The following is a 20,546-nucleotide window of genomic DNA, read 5'->3' as shown; positions in this document are numbered from 1 at the left end:
CGATATTACGAGGGAATCGAGGATAGTCCACAGAAGGTAGCACAACTGGGACCGAAATCGAGAATTTCATGGTAAGGAACCCATTGCTATAAAATTATTGAGCCCTTTTTCTTTTCTGTCTGTGCTGGGGAGATTTTGCCATTCCCTGAGTTCTTTTGTTTTAGAAATGTACTGATGGTAGAGTTTGAACTTTTGATTGTTTAAGAAAAAAAAAAGACTAGCTAATTGGATTGTAAAAATCCATCAAATTGCCTCTAAAATCCTTTGAAGAAAGGCTTAAACTCTGTTTTCTTTATTTGCTGTCTCTGTTGAATAATAACAATATTAGGCTTCTTGTTTTTTTTTTTCCTTTGCCATTTCCCTGCAGTGAGATTCTTTCCAACTTAATCCTCTAATCTGTAATTAGCCGTGGATAACAACATCTTGATTCTCTCTCTCTTTCTCACTCTTACTGTTTGTTTTAGGTACACAGAATGATGTGATTAGCAATATGCATTTAGTAATCTGTTTAGGAAAATGTGGAATGTGGTGGAATTTGGTTATTGTCCTGCCTGGCTTCCCTATATTAATCCTCCTACCTCTTTTTTCCCCCTAATATTCTTTTTTTTAATTAAGTTTTTATTTTAATTCCAGTATAGCTAACATGCCGTATTATATTAGTTTCAGGGGTACAATCTAGTGATTCAACACTTCTGTGCACCCCCGGTGCTCATCAGGACAAGTGTACTCCTTAATCCCCATCACTCATTTCACCCATTCCCCCACCCACCTCCCCTCTGGTAACCATCTGTTTGTTCTCTGTAGTTAAGAGTCTGTTTTTCTTGGTTTGTTTCTCTCTTTTTTGTTTCCTTTGCTCATTTTTTTGGTTTGTTTCTTAAATTCTACATATGAGTGAGATCCTATGGCATTTGTCTTTCTCTGACTGACTTATTTCACTTAGCATTATACTCTAGCTCCATCCATGTCATTGCAAATGGCAAGATTTCATTCTGTGAATCCTCCTACCTCTTACCAAAGGGGGAAGTTCAGGCAAAGATACTGAAGGGGCTAGAATGTGTACCGTGCAATGCAGTGTTGGGTCTTAGGCGGACCGTATTTGCATAGATGAAGCCATGGAAATGAGAAGGAAGGAAGGGAAAGGCAATGAGGAGAACCCGCTTCAAAAGCTTTGAGAATGAAGTCCGGTGCTCTGAGGGTGTTTAGCATCCTGGATACTGGAGTCACCAAGAGGTCAGTGGAGGCTGTGTGCTAGCAAGTAGATTTGCACAGCATGTGATGCTGATTGGAGAATAAGCTGGAAGAGAGGTAATTACAACTGAGGATGACAGGTTGACAACCACAGTGGAGAATGTGCGAAGACACAGCGTGCCGAGGCCGCTGTCCACAGGCCATGGCACAGAGACTCGGGGGTCTCGGCCCAGCTCGAGCCTTTCGGTCAGCTCTCGGGGCCTAGTCTTGGAAACAAACAAGTTGCCACAGTGCCATCTTTCCCTCCGGAATTCCTTGCACTGCGTGCAAACACAGTCCCACTGGATAAGGGCGGCAGTGAAGCTGGCATTCTAGCCTCTCGCTGGACAGCTGCTCTCATTCCTCACGCGCGTATTTCAGTTGGCAGGTCCAACGAGCAACCTAGTTAGAGACCTGCCTGCGGAATTTGTGAGGGAGCCTTCCGGGCTTCGCCCCTTCACCTTTCCACATCCGGGCAAATCATGCTTGTCCAGACCCGAGAGCGCCCAGAAAACGGCTTCAGGGTCTGTGTCTGCCACGTTATGCGGGAAAACTCAGGAATTCTGGAGTGACGGTGAATGCCCCCCCCCCCCCATTTACGGCTTCAGAATATGGAAAGGGAGGGATTTGCATCCTGCCCCGGGGAGAATTTTCACAGGACATCAGGACATCTGCTCTAGTGTCCTGATGTCACCTGACTGCCCCACACTGGGGACTCTTCTGCCAACTCCAGCCTGCTGTTCTGCTCTCACCTGTTTGGTCGTGTCTGGTTAGCACACAGCTTAGGAGTTCATAGTATCATTAACGTTTCAAAGTCTAACATGAGTCTCTTAAGATTTTAAATCTTTTTTGGGGGGCGCCTGGGTGGCGCAGTCGTTAAGCGTCTTTCCCAAAAGAAAGTCTACTTTTCACTTCACTAAAGGAAAAAAATTATCAGGGAGTGGGGAAGTGAGCAAAATAGCTATGTGTGAGCCGGAAGGGCATCGAGGGAAAGGAAGACAGAAATGACACTGTCCTGACTCAGCTTGTTATGAGGAAAGGTAACGGAGCAGAAGGTAGGTTGTCGGGGCAGCTGTGGTCGTGTTCTCCTGGAGTAACCAAATCTGCTTTAATGAATGAGCAAGTGATTGGTCATAAGTAACCATTAGGACAAATTGTGGAGGGAGTTTATATTACAGAAAAAAAGAACAAATTTTATTCCTGTATTATTTCAGGTGATCTATTTATTATTTGATATTTAATGAAGATTGGCAGGGAATACTAATCATGTTGATCCACCAAAATCATGCTATGATAAATTTTAAACATAATATTTTATTTTGCCGGCTTGTAAAAGAAGTCATTTACAGAAGATGTCTTTATTTTATTGTGGTAAAGTATATACCACATAAAATGTATCCTTTTAAACATTTTTCTTCAAGATTTTATTTATTTATTAGAGAGAGAGAGAGAGCATAAGCAGGCAGAGCAGCAGGCAGGAGAGGGAGAAGCAGACTCCCCACCAAGCAGAGAGCACGACGTTGGACTCAATCCCAGGACCCCGAGATCATGACCTGAGCCAAAGGCAGACACTTAACTGACTCAGCCACCCAGGTGCCCCTCCTTTTAAACATTTTTTAGTGCACAGTTCAGTAGCATTGTTAGAGGAGGTTATCAAGGGCACGTGACCACTGGTTGGCCCACGAGCTGGACCCAGGCAATCAGAGGCTTCTCACCCCCCTCCCCTGTCCTTTAATTGTCCATCCTGGCAACCATTCCTTCACTAGGAGGTGTTTCAAGGACATAGCCTTGAGGGAGTAATGTGTTGTTGAGACCATCTGGATTGTGTACATGATTCAACCCTGTTAAGGCCTCTATATAAGATTCTGGTGGGTGCGGAGATCTACTCCTCTTGTGGTGCCCAAAACAAGCCTTATATGCAAGTTACCGTGCTGGTTAACTCTTCCACCCACCAATTCAGAGTGGTCTATCTCTATCTTCTGGCTGTCCTTGTCCTCTGTGTATAGGGGCCAGGTCATGAACAAGCAGGCATTAAGTACATTCACATTGTTTTGTAACCATAACCGTCATGTCTTTCTAGAGCTTTTCCATCTTCCCAAACCAAAACTCTGTACCCATTAAACAATAGCTCCCAATTTCTCCCTCCTGCCAGCCTCTGGCAACTACCACTTTAATTTCTATTTCCATGAATTTGACTGCTCTAGGTACTTCATATAAGTAGGATCATACAATATTGGTCTTTTTGTGTCTCAGTTCACTTAGTATAATGTATTCTAGGCTCATCCATATGGTAACATGTGTAAGAGTTTCCTTCCTTTTAAAGATGAATAATATTCCTTTGTATATATAATGTTTATCCATTCATCCATCAGTAGACATTTGGGTTGTTTCCATCTTTTGTCTATTGTGAATAATGCTGCTATGAACACTCACTATTTTAAATTTTAAACACAAATGAAAATTTTAATTAGTCATGAAAAATCTCAGGATTAATGTAACTTAATCCTGTAACTTCTTTTTTTTTTGCTTGATTAATCATGTATAGCATTGTTCAATTTGATTCTACCCTTTAATTTAAATGTTAATACTGAGGATATTAGGAACTTTCTCTAAGAATACATGTAGCTGAGCACAATGTGTTAAGATTTCTTGTATAATGGGTTTTCCAAATTGACTTGCAATGTTTATATAGGATAAATAATAGAAAATGTGCTTATTTGAAGATTCCATCTACAGTACTAAAACTCAGCAGTGACCCCAGAAAGGGTTTAGGACTCATCTCAACCAACAGATTTCTTAGGAGTATTTTATCCCAGATAATATTTATAATTGTTCATCATATGTAATACGAAGCCAACTGACTTTTAGTTAATATTGCTATTGTTTGTAAATTCTCCACAGGTGATGTGTCCTCTTAGTGTTGGCACTCAGAGTAGACAGATTTCTCCCACAGCTGTCCTTTGGTAAGTCAAGCAGGGTAAGAAGTGGAATTTGGTTTTATCAGTTATTCATGGTCATCCCTGACCATGGAAGCTATCATACTTCTCCAACTTTACTCTCAAGATTTTACAGATGGAATGCTTTTATTTTGGAGAACTATGCCCTCATATTTGAAAACTATATAAAACCAAAATTTATCACTGACATTTTTCTTCACTTGGTAAGAAATCACACAATCAATTTGACTTAAGTATTTTCTATACTGAAAATCTCTGCATAGAAAAGGTGGAAGAAACAATTTATTCTTTTTTTTCAGCTTTTGTTTTTTCTGTTGACAGTTTGTAAACTACTCCTGAGCTGGTTTACAGTGAATATTGTGTATCAGAATATTCTGTACCTGTCCCTCTGTTCTCCTCACCCCCCTTGAATGTAGACAGATGAGAGGAAAGATGGCCTTGTTGGAAGGTGACCTCTCCACATAACTAGCATGTCCCCCTAACTCAACTCTTCTCCATCCCAGTTATTTGTTCTCACACCGAGAATTGATGTGATTGATTGACTGGATACTAAACCATACTTCCTTTTCATAGGTGGGTCTGTTTGATCAGGCTAGTATTGTTTCATTAGATGGAATGCCCCTAGGATTTTTGGGTCCTTGCCCAGGAATGTGGTTGATGTAGATCACTCTTTCTACTTTACTGGTGATCTCCTCTTTTTATCTTTTAAAAAATGCTCCACTATTTATTGAGGTTGAACATCACAAAATTGTTGAAAAATAAAGTTATATGTAAATTATCCTTCATTCTGTCACTCTGAAAAAGGATGATATAGAGACATAGACAATTACAAAATGGGATCCTTTTGGAAATTCAATAAACTTTAATAAAATTAAATATAAATTAAGAGATTGCAGAGAAATGAAATTAAGAGTGAGACCTATTAAGCCGCAGAATGACTGAAAATTTACAACTGAAGGTGAAGTATGCAATGGGATGATGAGGTATTCAGCATAGGAGTTAATGAAGTGGAGAACAAAAAGAATAACTAGGTCAGCAAAATCAAGAAGTCAATTTTAAGTTTTCCCAAAAAACTTCTTTTTAAAAATAAGCATGTATTTTTGTTCATTTTCTTATTAGGTGTTGTTTAAACCCAGAACAACATATGAGGTAGGTATTTCTAACATCCAGTGATATGTTTCAAAAGGAGCTTGTGAACAGCTTTACTGAAACATGCTTTTCCCAGGGAGACATATCAAGCAAAAACGTCAGGGGTCATGTAGCTTAACATTCTAGCATTTCCATAAACATATTTAAGCTTTTTCTTCCTTTAAAAGAATAAAAACAATTGATATTGATATTTCACTATGTTCTTGATACCTCAAATTATCATACACTCTTAGATTTACGTACTTAGCTAGAGGGTATGGTTAAGGGAAGTTAAGTAGAAATTAACAGCACATGGAACTTTGTGCATATTGTGTTACTTTAAGAAAGAAAAAATATGTAATCAGTTAAAATCATTCTAGCAAATCCTAGGAAATTAGTAGTGATAGCAGCACATTTTAGTTTTGATGATGTAATATTTTCCCTAAACTTCTGAATTTTTTAAAATTTAAATTCAATTAGCCAACATATAGTACATACTTAGTTTCAGATGTAGTGTTCAATAATTTATCAGTTTTGTAAACTTCTGAATTTTAATCCAAGCGCTTCTACCCCACAGTAGCAGATATACCCGACAGTGAACTCCTGTGGAGGAGAAGGCAGGAACTTTATCCTTGGGTGCTGGACTACTATGGTATTTTAGTATTTGATTTGATGCATAAATGCTATCAAATGACAGGTGATGAAAAATGAGTAGTGAGCTTGTCAAATACTGCATTACCCAGGTAATTAGCACTAGATGTTGCAACCAACCACCCAAAATCTCAATAGCTTAGTCAAAGTGAAGATTTATTTTAAGCCCTATTTGTAGGCTGATAGTAGTATTCAAGGACTAGGACCATGATGATTTCCATCTTATAATGCCAGCTTCTTCTAGAGCTCCTCAGCATATTCTGGGGCATCTAGTGCATCCAAGTAGATAAAGAATGAGATTTTTCTTATGGCTAAGCTTGAATGTGGAGCACAGTACTTCTGCCCCCCTGTTATTGCCCAGAACATGTTTTCCTGACCATAACCTAAGGGCAAAGGAAGCCGGGAAATGTAGTTTCCCAGTGTGCTCAGGAAAAGGAAATGAGACAGTAAGCATATGCCCATTCTCCCAAATAGCACTGTTTAAAAGAGATTTCTGAAAAAGAACAAATACAGCAGAAAGATCTGCAGAAATATATCTATGTGAGTTTTTACAGTTCATTATTTATATATATATATAATCTATGTCAGTTAATAGAATATATCTTTTTTTTTTCTTTTCACAACAACCATGTTGTGTGAGAGGCAAGGGATATATTATTGCATTTGTTTCACAAATTAAGAAATCAAGATTTATGGGGGAAAAGCAACTCTTTTTTTGTGCGGGGGAAAGCAACTCTGAAAGTCATATACTTGGCAGAGCCAGGAAAAATAGAGGTCAGATAGATCCTTTGATTTTTGTCTGTCTCACTCTATAGTCTACTCCACAGAATCACCAGCTCACTCTCTAAAGCTCACTCACCTAAAAACAACTCTGGAAAAGGCCCTATGGAGTGTCTCTATTTAGAGGATAATTTAAGAATGTTTTCTTACCCCTTTCTCTTTCTGTTCAAAGTGACCAGCCAGTTTTATGAAGTGCATGGCCAGATTTCTAGGTTGAGTGCAAAGTAAATCTCTGTGGCTTGGTTCTGCTCTGAGAAGAGAATTATCTGTCCTAGATACAGCGCTGTTCTGTTGAGATTGCTCAGGTGAGAGCTAATCAAGGCTCCTTTTGATTTAAAATTATAGGGACTTTTGGGTATCTGGGCATATTGATACTGTCAAATAAGCCATAGGCTTGAAGTTAGTTTGGGTCCAAGTGCCATCCTTTATCTGCTCTGTGACTTTAGTCAACTATGCGCCTGTAAGCTTGTTATTTCATCTGAAAACTGGATGTCACGATGTCCTTCCTAAATAAGTCATAGGTGCGATGAAAGGATAAACCAGTTAGTGGATGTGGAAACATGTTGATTATGCAGTTGTATCCTGTGACTGGAATATGTAGCTGGTTTATTGGGGAGGCTCAACGTATTGGAATTATACACAGAAAAAAGGCTCTTGTTCTTTTTCAAATTACCCTTTCAATCTCTACTCCTAAAACACACTCTCTTGAATTCCCCTTTCTCTTCTTTAATGATATCTTGGGACGTTCCTCTCACCGGTGGTCATTATTGTTTATGAAAGACTAATGCAATATAAAACCATCAATCTTGTAATCTATTACATTTTCCTCTGGCAGCCTCCCATTCCAGATTCTAGCGCTTTTAGTATGTTGGGGTTGAGGTGGACAGTGGTAGAGTAGGGCAAGGGGTTCCATGTCCAACCTGTCTACATTTGTAGTTCATTTTGTATTTTATTTCCTGATTTTCTTGCTGACTCCACCTGGACCTCAGTGACCTCTTTGTGGTCCTTTTTTCAGTTATGTGTTTGTTTGGGGGATTCTTGGAAGGGACCTATAGGGCCTCCCCAGTGCACAAATCACTGAGATATGAAAGATTTGGTAGAAACTCATCCCTGCATCAGTTCACCACCCATCAGCTCTCAATACCAGCAGTTCCCTATGGCTCGGTCTTCTCTTGCTATGATTTTTCTCTGAGGTAAGATATGTAAACAAGATGACGGAAGATCACCTACCATCCATAGTGTTCACTGAGCCCAGTAGAGCCTCATATAACCTTGCTACAACTGATGGTGAGAGGGCAGGTGAACTTACAACTGCACACTCTCTTCCCACTGTGTTCCTCTGTCTTTGGTTGTCTTCTTTCCTGGCCATATGGGTCAGGGATAGAGCAGCAAGTCCACTTCCTAATCTATTTGAGGAGTAAATTTCCCATCTCCCTTTCTTGCAGTTCCGCACCCATCATTTTTATACTCACTTTCTATTATTTCGGTGAGACACTGCCTTCATAAGTAATTGCACAAAGTGACTGTGACGAATTCTTTTGTGACATACTCTCAAAGAAAGGGATATAAGTGGAAAGTCAGATCTTTGAACACCGAGTTACTGCAGAGAAGACAGCTAGGTAAATAGTTCATTTTCAACTTATTATTGGCCTTCAGGGATTGAGTTTCATATTTAACCCTACTAGTTTGGGCAACTAGAACCTTGTAGCAGTGATTTCAGCAGAGAATAGTATGTACCTCTGCATGTGGGAACATGGGAGGTGTGATTAATTTCTACCTCCAGTGGAGAGATATGGTCAAGTACACTGAGGAAAAGCAAAATGACATGGGAATGTTTATGTTTCCATTACTCTCCCTGAGGTGCACTGGCTTTGAAGGCTCTTGCCCATAGGCTCTTATTATAATCTCTTAGAGAAATCTGCCTTTAATCTGGGCCCTTTATCTTGTACCCAAGACTGGGCAAGAAATTAAGCATATGCTCAGTATTTGCTTGTTTTCCACTTCTTAAGGCCCCTGGAATGGATGCATTGATGAGTTCCATCCCCTGTATAGCTACATCACTTCATGGGCTAGAACATGATGGCCAGGTTCCCTTAGGGCAGGACAGCTGCAAATGCCCAGGACTTGGTATGGCAGGGTGAGCCTGAGTATCCACGCTGACCCCCAGTGTGTGGTCTTTTACTCTTTTCCCTAGATATTTTTCTTTGCTTATGACTGGACACAGGGTTAAGTTTCCTTTATGTAATTCTCCTGGTAACCATGACTCATATCCCTTAACTCGATACCAAGGGAAGGCTAGGAGAGCCTAATGGGCTATTGAGCTCTTTCCATCCCTCCTTCCAGGGCTTTTTTATACCCACCCCTGACTGTTCTAAAGTACCAGAAAATTCCTGTAAGCCAGACTTCCAACTGGAGATCCAACCAGCCCATCATGGTTTACTACTAATGACTACTCTGATTTCTAACCCCTTTGCCCTAGCTTGATGTTATGATATTCTAGCCTATCTAAACAGAACATAGCCTAGACAAAAAAAGAGGTGTTTAGATGAATGTTCAAATAAATTGATCATAAATAAATAAATAAATAAATAAATACAGAGGTAATACTGAACATATTATTCCCTCCATTTTCCCCTAACACTTAAAATAATATTTTAGACCCCTGTCATCATTCCACTGAGCAATTGTGATGGTCTTCCTCTGTGTGATATTGTCATCTTCAACATCTTCATATGGTTGCTAGATTATATTTGCTAAAATACAAATATGATATTGTTGCATTTGTACTTCAAACCTTTCACTTCCAGCCATCATTCATAGATCCCGTGTCTATACTATAAAGAACCAACCCTAGAGCTTCACTTTCATTGCCCCTCAGTGCCACACTCCAATCTGAGTGTGATCTCTTGACATCATTCCTTATACACTAAATTATTCATCTATAATAGACTAGTCCATTTCATGCCTCTACAATTTATCCCCTGTAGTTCCTTCTACATTTCCCACTTCTATAGTGGTTGAAATTTTACTTAAGGTCAATTTTAACCTGCTTTTCAAAGCCTTTCCTGATGATCTCAGACCATTACTTCCTCTTCTGTATTTCCAGGGTCCTTTATTCATAATATCATCATATCATTGATCACATCCTGATATATATATATGGGCTTCCATATGCTTCCCCTACTGGATATGATCTCCATTAAGAGAGGCCCAGTATCTCCTTCAGCTTTGTACTCTAGATCACAGACGATTTTCAACACATTGTAGCTGCTTCCTAAGTATTGGGGAAATAAAGACACAGAATTATAAACAATCCCAAACCCAAAGATGAATCATCATTTGGAGATTTTTCAGAAAACCTATCTGTAGCAAACCTTAATTCATTGCCAGTGGAGTGCAAATTACAAGTATTATGGAATGCGATTTGAAAATATGCATCAAGAATCTTAAAACATTCTAATTCTTCAAGCCTGAAAATTTACTTCTAGAGATCAGTTACCAAAAGGGAATCAGAGATGTTAAAAAAAAAAATTTTCATTTGTAAGTGATAGATACCAAGCCAAAACAACTTTAAAAAGTGGAAACAGGCTGTTGCTAGAGCTTGAAAAAATACTGGAGAAGGTCACAACATTGAAGGAGGAGTTGCAGCACTGAGGAACCAAGATCAGGCAGTAAGGAGCAGTATATTCCAGGACTCTCCAGCACTCCCATCTATCTTTCCTCTCTGCTGGTTTTACTTGACTTCATTCTTCAGGCGGGTTTCCCTTGAGGGAGAAAATATGGTCCCCAGCAGCTACAGATTCCCATCCTCTCTGCTTTAGCAAACCCAGAGGTAAAAGAGCATCCCCCCCCCCATTCTCTTAGCATCTCTAAGACCACAAAAGGTATTGGGTTGATAACACCTTTGTATTGTTCTCAGGAGACCACCCCTTGACTCATCACTGTTTCCAGGAGAGTTGGATGAAATGTTGGTAAGCCAAGACAGGGTTGTTAGAAATTTAAAAACAGGGGCGCCGGGGTGGCTCAGTCGTTAGGCGTCTGCCTTTGGCTCAGGGCCTGATCCCAGGGTCCTGGGATCAAGCCCCACATCAGGCTCCTCTGCTGGGAGCCTGCTTCTTCCTCTCCCACTCCCCCTGCCTGTATTCCCTCTCTCGCTGGCTGTCTCTCTCTCTCTCTGTCAAATAAATAAATAAAAATCTTTAAAAAAAAAAAAAAAGAAAGAAATTTAAAAACAAATGCATAAAAATTGTTTATTTACTGTGAGTTAGAGGATTATGTTCAAGGAGATGCATCACATTATAATACTAAAAAATGCTAGAAATGTAAAAACAAGCAAAAAACAAACACCTAAGTTAGTGGTAAGGTTGGATAAATTATTGTGTGGATACATCGAAACTTTATACATTCATCTCCAAATTTTTTCTAGAATTTTTTAAGGATTTGAAAAGATGCCCATGATATTATAGTAAAAACAAAACAAAAAGATACAAAATATTTGCAGGAAATCCACCAATAATAATTGAAGTTAATTTTAAAGTATGAAACTCTTCAGGTTTTTTATTTCTTCTTTGTAATTTTCTGGATTTTCCAAATTTTCTACAGTGATCATTAATTTTATAATTAAACAGCTTAAAATTAATGATAAATATCAGGAAATAGAAACATGATGGTTAGTTTTAGGACTATAAGATGATAATCTGTAGTCCCAGCAGAGAAACTATATGAAACCACAATTTTATTTTCTCCATTACCATCCTTTTTTGAGGTCTAGTGTAATTCTTGAGGCCTGGGAACACGGGATATACATGTTTGTGTTTATTATAATCTGTTTTAGGAGAATGGGGATATTGCCTGAGGCTCTTGTATAATTAATCTTTAAGCTAAGTAATCCAAGAATTAATATTCTGCAGGCAACATCTTCAGAAGCAAAGCCAAATTATCTATGATTGTTGACAGTGTGAATTGAGGTAAAGTTGAAAATCCAAATATATTTCATAGCTAGTAACAGTGCAGCTGTGGATCTCATGTCAAATGGGAAACTCCTAAAGCAATGAACATTTTAAAGAGCAAGCTCTCATTTATTAATGTTTTCTATGTTTTCCATTGGGAGAGGTAATGTCAAACCTCATGGAGTAACAGTGTAAGGTCAAAGGTGTGACAGCAGGTCAGAGGAATCTAGTTACTCTTCTGGGAAATCCAAGGCAGAACTAAAGAGCTGCAGAAAGGAGGCGTGATCACCGAAGAACATTAAAGAGAATCGGTTAGGTGCATTTTACTCTTGATGAGATGGGTAAAGGATGATAATTAAAAATGGCAAAAACACTTCCACCTCTAAGATCTATAAATGGGCTGGATTTACCCTCCTACATGAATGAACTAAATACACTGGCCAGGGACGCCTGGGTGGCTTAGTCGGTTAAGCATCAGATTCTTGATTTCGGCTCAGGTCATGATCTCAGGTCCTGAGATCGAGCCCTGCATTGGGCTCTGCTGGATGTGGAGCCTGCTTAAGATTCTCTCCTTCCCTTTCCTTCTGCCCCTCCCCCTGGCTCATGTGCTCTCTCTCTCTTTCTCTTAAAAAAACAAAAACAAAAACTGGCCAAAATATATGAAACAAATTTCTTAAGGTATTGAATATCAGATCAGGCAATGAGGGACTGTGATCCCTAAGACTTGGGAAACAAACCAGTTAACCTGACTGTTGATAAAATGGGCAGACCAAAGGCTGATACTTTAAAAAACAGCACCAGATGCAGAGTTTGGAATATGGGACAGGTCGTGTGCTATCAAAAATGATGGAGGGACAGAGACAAGTAAGACTAGGAAGACAGATGGTGATTCTTTAGCTTGGGATTTTCTCTTATTTTGGTTTTTCCTGTTTGTTTTGTTTCTGTGCTCTTCTGGGCACATTCTTCAACTTTAGGGATTAGTTGAAGAGGCCCTGAAAGCAATGCATTTGTGGTCAAAGATAGTAAATCCAGGACCAGGACAGATGAATTTAAAAAAAAATGATACATAGACTGCTGACAGCTGTACTTTTTAAGGGATGTGAGTTCTGCGAGGGAGCTCAAACCAAAGCAGTTGGACATGAAGACAGGCCCATTTTCACTACAGCTTTGTCAAGTTGTATTTCATTCTGTCTTATGCCAGATCTTTGCAACTCAGACTGTAGCAAAAGAGTGGCAACTGTCCACTGTGGAGTTCAGGTAGTAAATCCCAGCATGCTTGAATGCCAGTATGCCTTCAATTTTCTAAATAATAGAAGTGAAAAAAGGATGTGTAAGAAAGAGTTCTCATTTGTCCTTGTTTGAAGCATTTTCTTCTTACCATTATCAATGACCTAAGTAAGAGGAAATTTAATAAGCTGTTAAAATTATTTAAATATTCATAAAAAATAAGAAAACTTCTTTAGTTTTCACATAAACATCCAAGCATCCCTTTCTACTAAATGTGCTCTCATCTTTATGGCTTTCATTTGCTCATTTATAGCTGGGATTTCTGCCAAGCTTCTAGTGAAATAAGATGTGTTTATGACTAAGACTGAATTTCACAGCTTTAAAAAACTACAACTAGATACTAAAAACCTTGTATCTGAAACTAGATACCTGAGAAATATCCTTCTATTGAACTTGACAAGTGAGGATTTACTTTCTAATCTTTTAGTGTGTCCAGTGTGGATGGCTGGAGAGACTGAGCTCAGGCTTGATAGCCTTGAACACTGCATGTCACAAAGGCCAGCACTGAGCCCTGCTGTCACTCCACTGGCTGGCTGGCCAGTACTGTCACGATGGAATCCGAATGGCTTTCATGCTGCAGAATTTAGAATTTAAAGGTGATTTAAGAGAACAAACATCTGGAGAGAGTAGCACAGAGTGTGCTAGGAATTCTAAGAACCTTTTTTGTACCCTTTGAATTTTTCCACAGCCTTCATGAGACAGAAATATGAAAAGAGAACAGGAAAGGGACATTGCTAAGTTGGCCACAGGCTTTGGCCGTGCGTGCTAAGGCAGGGACATAATTGCTGTTTTCTGGAGAGGACTTTGATAAGTTGTCCACCTAGGGATATATCTGACTGTCCTATATTTTGACCCAATGAAGAAGAACAAATGGTGGTTCTCTAAAAAGAAGGTAAGAAGATATGACTTCAGTTTAAATGATGAAAGCACTTGAGTGTTTTCAAGCTGTAGTCTTCCTTAGCAAATGGTCTATGGATGATGACCTCTTAGTATAAAAACCAAGAGACACCAGTATAATTATCAAGAAAAACCAGTGCCCCTGCTGTGGTTTATAAGTGAGGCCAGTATTGTTTGGGAAGAGGAGGCTGTGAGAAGAGGAAAAATAAAATAGAGGTATGGGAATAGTAATAGTAACATTCAGTGTCCTCAGAGAAAGCTCAAATGTGTAGTATTTGTTGAAAACAGATGGTATATATATGTATGTTTTGTCAAAATGGCATGTCATTTTGGGCAAGATCAGGAGGGCAACATGAAGGTTAAAAGAATTGAGTTGTTCAAGGATACATGCATAATATTCCTGCTTTTCCCCCTTCCTTCCCTCCTCCCTCTCTCTTCCTCCCTACCTCTCTCCTTCCTTCCTTCCTCTTCTTTCTTTCTCTCTTTCTTTCTTTCTTTCTTTCTTTCTTTCTTTCTTTCTTTCTTTCTTTCTTTCTCATTTAAGGCTATACTACCTTAAATTTATGTACTTTTCTTTTGCTTAAATATGTGTATTGCTGTCGTAACTGGCCTGTAAAGTCCCTTGAAGAGAAGATATAGAAATGTAGAAATGATATCAGAGATAATTTTCAGTAAGCTGATTAGGGAAATGAGGATTAATACTGCTGCTAATGTAATTTATGTGCAGAATTCCTCCTAACATATGTCCCTGGCATCTTCCAAAGTCACATGGTCTCTAGGGGACAAACCCCATATTGAGGAATTGGTTAATTTCATCTAAGTCATCAAAATTATGTGTGTAGGATTGTTCACATATCCCCTTGTTATCTTTCAGATGCCTGTAGGTCTTTAGTGATAGCCCCTGTTTCATTCTTGATATTGCTTATTTGTCTTTTTTTTGCATCATTTTTGCTAGAAATTTATCAATTATATTGATCTTTTCAAAGAACCAGTACTTCATTTCTTTCATATTCCCTATCATTTTTCTGTTTTGAATTTCATTGATTTCTTCTCTTAATTATTTCCTACCTTCTGCTTGCTTTGGGTTTATTTTGTTCTTCCTTTTTTACATTCTTTAAGTGGAAATTTAAGATTATTGTTCTGGGCCCTAATGTATACATTTTGTACTATCAATTTCTGTCTCATCCCTGCTTTAGTTGTGTCCCACAAACTGATATGTTGTATTTTCATTTTTATTTATTTTTATTTTTTTAAGTTTTTATTCAAATTCCAATTAGTTAACATACAGTGTTATATTAGTTTCAGGTGTACAATATAGTGATTCAGCACTTTCATACATCGCAATGTGCTCATCATGACACATGCACTCCTGAAGCCCCATCGCCTATTTCACCCATCCTCCAAACCCCCTCCCCTCTGATAATCATCAGTTCTCTATTTTTTTAACTTTCTTTTGGAATTTCTTCTTTGACCATTGATTGTTTAGAAGCATGCTACTTAGTTTCCAAATGTTTGGAGATTTTTCTGTTATCTTTTAGTTATTTCTACTTTAATTCCATCCAGGCCAGAGAACACTTTCTGTATGACTTCAATTATTTTAAAATTGTTGACCTTCATTTTATGGCCTATGATGTCGTCTATCTTGGTATATGTTTCATAGACACTTAAATATGTATTCTCTTTTAGTTAGATGATGTATTCTATAAATGCTGATTACTTTATTGTTTGATGGCATTGTTGAGTTCTGTAGATTTGATGGTGTTCTGTCTAGTTGTTCAATCAGTGATTAAGAAAGGGATGTTGAAATCTCAAACTATAATTGTATATTTGTCTATTTCTCCTTTCGGTTTTATCAGCATTTACTACACATTTTTGAAGCTCTGTTGCTTGGTACATACACATTTAAGATGACATTTTTTTCTTAGTGGATTGATCCTTTTATCATTATTTAATGTACCTCTCTTTCTCTGGTAATTTTCTTATCTCTGAAGTGTCATCTATTTAATATTAATAATTCCTTGCTTCTTTTAGTCATGTTTGCGTGATATACCTTTTCCCACCCTTTTAGTTTCAACCTGACTGTATCAATCTGTTTTATATTTGAAGTCCATTTCTCATAGTCTATAGTTGGGTCATATTTTTTAATCCACCATGCCAATTTATTTCCTTTAATTGGCATATTTACATCATTTACATTTAATGCAGTTACTTATACAGTAGGACTTAAATGTACTATTTTATTTTAAAATTTTTTCTTTGTTAATTTCATTTTCCATTTCTCTGTTTTCTCTTCCTGTCTCCCTGTAGGTTACTTGATGGTTTATTGGATTTTCACTTTGATTTGTTAATGGTGATTCTGAGTGTTTATCTTTGGTTCCTTTAGTTGTTGCTCTAAGAATCATATCACATATGTATTACTTGTCACAGTCTACTGGTGTTATTGTTTTACCAGTTTGAGTGTAATATAGAAATCTACCTCCCTTTTCATCCCCTTATGCTCCCACATTTGTAACATGTTTATCAAGTATTTCCTCTATATGCTCTTAGAACCACATGAAACAGTGTTATAACTTTTTTTTTTTTTAAGATTTAGTTATTTATTTGAGGGAGAGTGAGAGCATGAGTGGGGAGAGGGACAGAGGGAGAGAGAGAGAGAAAATCTTCGGCAGACTCCCTACTGAACGTGGAGGCCGATATGAGGCTCGATCTCAGGACTCTGAGATTATGACCTGAGCCAAAACCAAGAGTCAGAGGCTTAACCAACTGAGCCACCCAGGTGCCCCATTGTGTTAAAGATTTTGATTCCACTGTCATTCATAATTTAGAAAACTCAAGAGGTGAAGGAAGATTTATTGTTTTTACTCATATTTTTGCTTATCATGTTCTTTCAAACTTCCTGATGCTCCAGGGTTTCTTTTTGCTCGTTTTCTTCTTTTTAGAAAACTTATTCTACATACTCTTTTAGGGTAGTTATGCTGGTGAAATTTTCTGGTTTTATCATATTATAAATTGAGAAAGCTATTTATGACTTACGTGAATGGAGTGTGTGTGTATGTATGTGTGTGTCTTAAGTAAACTATGGTTAATTTTCATAAATTTTCTATGTGCAGTTGAAAATATGATGAGTTTGTGATTCTCAGAGTTTAATATTTATATCAATACAATATACTTGATTTATTATGTTATTGAAGTCTTCTATAGGCATAACATTTTTTGGTTTACTTGATCTACTGTTTGAAAGGTGTGCTAAAATCTCCTAGTGATACTCAGTTTCACTCTATTTCTCCTGATATTTTCAGATTTTTAAAATGAATTTCGTTTGCTAAATTACTGGGTGCATAAATATTAATACCTGTTTTATATTCATTGAGAATGTCACCTTTAGTGTTATAAAGTATTCTTATCTGTCTGTTTTAATGTTTTGTTTGACATCTACTTTTTCAGTTATTAGGTTTAGGACCTTTACTTTCTTTTTATTTGAATTTACATGTTTATCCATGCCTACATTAAAAAAAATGATTACCTGTCTTTTCTTTATATATCACAGTGCAATGTTTCATTTTATAAGCAAATCTTATTTTTTCTCCTTTAAGTAGGGCGTTAAACCTATTTGACATTCTTAAAATTATTTATTTATATGCACATGCATATATATAGTTTTGCACGATGCCATTTGTTTCATTTTCTGTTTCTTTCTGTGTCTCTCTCACACAGACACACACACACACACACACAGACACACACACACACACATTTGGATTCTTTTGGTGAATAGGAAAGTTTACATCTTTTGCCCTAATTGGTATCATTAAGCTACTACTTTTGTATAATATGCTTATTCCGTCCAATTTTTAGTTTTGCATTATGAGCAATATTGAAATTAGCTAAAATTATCTGCTCCCCATCATCTAATACAAAGCAGCATATTTTTATTCACAGTTCATAGCCATAAAGCAACCTGGGAACTTACTCTATTTTATTTACGCTCTCCTCATTTCTCTACTATTTTGTGTATTTATTCTACCTATAGTGTCAGAAAGTTTCATCATTACATACTATCATCTTTTCCTTATAACCATCATTTTGATTTATGTTTATAGGTTCAAATGTAATTAATGCTTATGTTAACACTGCTCCAGTCATTTTAATTGTCTGAACTTATTTCTTTATTTGATTCTTCAGAAAGCACTTGTGAAAATAATATTCTCTGAGCTTTTATTTTTGAAGATATGTTCGCTTGCTAAGTTAGTTTCCTAGGGCTGCAATAACAAATTACCAGAAATTAGGTGGCTTAAAACAACAGAAATCTATCATCTCATAGTTCTGGAAGCCAGAAGTCTGAAATCAACATGTCAGCAGGGCTCCAGTCATTCCAAAGGCTCCAGGGCAGAATCTTCCCTTCTGGTGGCTCCTCATGTTCCTTGACTTATGGCAGCATAATGATGATCTCTGCCTCTGTCTTCACATGGCTTTTTTCATGTGTGTCTCTGTGTCTTCTTGTTTGTCTCCCTCTTTTTAAAAAGAAAAGCAGAGTGCCACATGCTGTACCTCCTTTAGATGTGTCTGGAGTCTTGGAAGCTTTCTATGTTCTCCTAAAAAATGGACCTTGAGAACTTGATTGGAGGTTCTAGCATGGGAGCATAGCTAGTTATATACCTTTGACTGAAGAACAGTCCTCCTCTATTGTAGAAGGACTTCCTCTTTGAATGAGTGCGTAGCTTCAGGAGGGATGCACATGGAGTGCTGAGGGAGGAAGGGGACACCTGCCAGCCAGATCCGCTGAATCAACACTAGCGATCAATGGGGTGACAGATGACACAGCCAGATTGCCCTCACGTCCTTGTTTGCCTCTTAGAAGAACACTTATCATTGAATTTAGGGTCCATCCTAAATTAAGTTAAAGATTTTGAGATCTTTAATTTAATAAATCTGCAGAGACCCTCTTTTCAAATAAGGTCACTTTTCCAAGCACCAGAAGTTATGACTTAGAAATATGTTTTGCCGGCCACTATTCAATCACTGCAGTCCACCTTCAGGCCCACAAACTACTTCTGTCCCATGTGCAAAATACATTCACCCCAACACCCCCCCTCAAATCTCAACCCATTATTATAACATCAAGTCCAAACCCAAAATCTCGTCTAAATATCATCAGCTCAATAGGTCCCAAAGATCATCTCCCTAATCATCTAAATCAGGTATGGGTGAGACTCTGGGTGTAATCCATTGTAGGGAAAATTCCCCTCCTTTTGCGGACCTGTGAAACTAGAAAACGAGTTGTCTGCTTCTCAAATACAACGACAGAACAGTCATTGATTAAACATGCCCATTGCCATACAGAGAAATTGGAGGCAAGAAAGGGGTCGCTGGTTCTAAACAAGTTAGAAACCCAGCAAGGCAAATTCCATCATGTTTTAAGACCTGGAAATAATCCTCTGTGACTTGAAGTTCATCCTTTGGGCCCATGGAGGATTTGCACTCTGCGTCCACCACTCTGCCTTCTGCCTCTGCACCCACATTTCTACTCTGGGAGATGGGTCCTTTTTTCGAAGGATATTACGTGTTTGTAGGTGATTAGCTCTATCAGCCTGTTTCCTGCCTGTACAGTTTTTGAAATCTGATTGCCCTCTTTCAGTTGGTCTTGTCTCTGTCCCCTTCAGTGTGAGCCAGCAATGCTTTTGCTGATCCTACAGTCTCAAAAAACATTGTGGTTCTTCCTTGTATTCTATGGGGATCTATGCCATTAGACAAGAGGATCTTCCACAAATCTTTTCTTGGTAACTCCATATTTTTTTCTGACTTCTGTTGAGATGGTTGAGTGGATCCATTAGTCACCTGCCTAGTCTCTTCACTAAAAGGTTGTCCTGGCAAACCCTAGGATCCTCTATCTCTAGTGCATGCTTTTCCATCAGTGGATTTCTTTTTTTTTTTTTTTTTTTAAAGATTTTATTTATTTATTCGACAGAGATAGAGACAGCCAGCGAGAGAGGGAACACAAGCAGGGGGAGCGGGAGAGGAAGAAGCAGGCTCATAGCGGAGGAGCCTGATGTGGGGCTCGATCCCATAACGCCGGGATCACGCCCTGAGCCGAAGGCAGGCGCTTAACCACTGTGCCACCCAGGCGCCCCAACCATCAGTGGATTTCTTAATTTTAGTTCATTTGCAATCTAGATAGGACAAAAACCTCCCAAATCAGCAAGTATTAGTTTGTTTTGATTAACAGTTATTTCCTCAATTTAATTCACTCCTCTCATTTTTACTATAAGTATCAAGGAGAAACCAGGCTATGCCTTCAACACTTTTCTTGTAAATCTCCTCAGCTAAATGTTTTTTTTTTCCTGCTCTGTTTTGCAAACAACAGTAGAGCACAATCCAACCAAATTTTATAACACTTTATAACAAGGATCGCCTTTCCTCCATTTTCCAGTAAATAACGCGTTCCTCATTTCCTTCTGAGACTTTATAAGAAGCACTTCCAATGTCCATATTTTCACCAACAATCTCTTCAAGGCAATGTAGGCTTTTTCTATCATGTATCTCAAAATTCTTCAAGCTTCCACTCATTACCCAGTTTCAAAGCCATTTCCGTACTTTTAGGTATTTGTTGTAGAAGCATCATACTTCAGGTACCAAAATCTGTATTGGGTTCCTAGGGCTGCCATAAACAAAA

Source organism: Ursus arctos, chromosome X (assembly GCF_023065955.2).
Source record: "Ursus arctos isolate Adak ecotype North America chromosome X, UrsArc2.0, whole genome shotgun sequence".
In the NCBI taxonomy this organism is placed as follows: domain Eukaryota; kingdom Metazoa; phylum Chordata; class Mammalia; order Carnivora; family Ursidae; genus Ursus; species Ursus arctos.
Note: the sequence above shows the minus strand (reverse complement) of the source record.